Source organism: Octodon degus, unplaced genomic scaffold (assembly GCF_000260255.1).
Source record: "Octodon degus isolate 3935 unplaced genomic scaffold, OctDeg1.0 scaffold00274, whole genome shotgun sequence".
In the NCBI taxonomy this organism is placed as follows: domain Eukaryota; kingdom Metazoa; phylum Chordata; class Mammalia; order Rodentia; family Octodontidae; genus Octodon; species Octodon degus.
This window is the reverse complement of record NW_004524850.1, coordinates 1,336,609-1,338,317: the sequence shown is the minus strand read 5'-3', so window position 1 is coordinate 1,338,317 and position 1,709 is coordinate 1,336,609. Positions and strand designations below refer to the sequence as shown.

At 63.7% G+C, this 1,709-nt stretch overlaps 1 long non-coding RNA gene across 1 annotated transcript; it reads right to left on the bottom strand.

The window, feature by feature from the left end:
- Positions 1-9: 9 nt before the first annotated feature.
- Positions 10-1,678, bottom strand: LOC111814152. Its single transcript, XR_002819208.1, has 4 exons — positions 1,553-1,678; positions 949-1,062; positions 769-847; positions 10-395 (listed from the first exon to the last, which is right to left on the bottom strand). It is a non-coding gene; the product is annotated as an uncharacterized LOC111814152 (long non-coding RNA).
- Between the last annotated feature and the right edge of the window lie 31 nt (positions 1,679-1,709).

Sequence of the window (1,709 nt, the reverse complement as noted above, 5' to 3'; positions counted from 1 at the left end):
TTTTGTCTTACTGAAGGACACACAACTGGGGCGATTTCCGTGCGCATTCCGCTTCCTCCCACCCTTCCCTTATGTTTATTTTCAGTACTGGGGCTGAACCCGGGGCCTCTGCACAGAGCCCGTCCCCAGCCCTTCTTTGTTCTTCAGCCTGAGACAGGGCCTCCCTGAGCCCTGAGCTTCCAGGCCTGGTTCCGGCTTGGGACCCTCCTGCCTCAGCCTCCCGGGAGTGACGTTAGGACCCTGACCGAGTTGCCCTGCACACACGGCCCGGGCGGGCAGGCGAGGAAGCGCGGGCTGCAGGAGGGCACCGGGGCACATCACTGGATGTCTTCCACCAAGAGGATGTCCTTCGGCTCTGGATAATCTGCCGCAGGCATGGTTTCTTTCCCGGTGACCTAAGAAGGTCAGAACCTCAGAAGCGACGTCCCAACCCTCCCAGCAGTGGTGCAGCTGTGGCAAAGGACAGGATTCTGCCTGACAGCAGGGAGGCAGAAGGAGCCTGGGCTTCCAGGGGTGGGCCAGAGGGGGAAAGAATGCATTCCCTCTGCTTGGGGAATACTACACAGCCAGGAAAAGGGGCCAAGCAGATGTCACCCAGTATGTGAATGGACTTGGGACGTGGGCCCCTGTCTTCCCCTTTGTGACTCAGCACGGACCTGGCTTGGTCACCGGGCTCCTCGTAGGCGTGGCTCGACGCCGTCGTTCAGCCCTGGGCCCACCTGATGCCCCCACATCAAACCCAGGGCTTTGGGAGAGGGGCGGCCTCACCTGCTCCCACACAAATGTATCCTTCAACTCGTCCTTCACCTGTGGGATGGGTGGGAGGAGCCAGCGCTGCAGCGAGGATCTGCGGGGGGGACAGGGTGGGCGCCTGTCACGCTGTGAGAGACCGGAGAGGCTGAGGGAGCCAGCCGGAACCTGGGTCCCCAGCACCCCTATAGTGAGTACCTGCAGCGAGGCTGAGGCCGGGGGATGGCTGCCTAGTTGTGCTGCTCCACAGCGCCCTCTCGTGGCCGGGCGAGGAACTGCAGGCTGGGGACAGACTTTTCCCTTCTACTGCGGCTGTGTGTGTGTAGGTATGTACGCAGGTATGCATGCAGGTATACATGCAGGTATACATGCAGGTATGCATGCAGGTATGCATGCAGGTATGCATGTATTTACATATCTACGGTCTTTTGGAGACAGGGTCTCGGTGTGCAGTGCAGGCTGGCCTTGAGCTCACTTTGTGGCCCATGCTGGCTGGTCTCGAACCCACAGGGAGCCTCCTGCCTCAGCCTCCTGAGGCCGGGTGACAAGCGGGCGCCAAAACACTGGGTCACCCTCCTTGAAACCCGGGCCTGAATGAATTTAAGGTCTTCCCGCCTCAGCCTCCCGGGTAGCCCGGAGCGCGGTGGCAGCGGTGGCCCGGGCCCGCCCGGCTGAGTCCTGTCTGCTGTTCCAGGGTTACCCCTTTTGTGGGTGGAAGCCTGGGCCCCGGCTGGGATCGTGTGCCCCGGAGACCCCCCTGCCTCAGCCTCCCGAGCGCTGGAGGCCGGGCTGGGAAACGCACCTTCTGCAGACGGCGGCCAGCACCGCGGAGCCCAGGACCACGCCGGCCAGCGCCGCCAGCGCCCGCGCCAGGGCGAGCTTGCGGTCCTCCCGGTCCCGGTCTTGGTCCCGGTCCAGGCCTGCGAGGGGGCGGGTCAGGAGGAGCCCGGGTCCTGGCC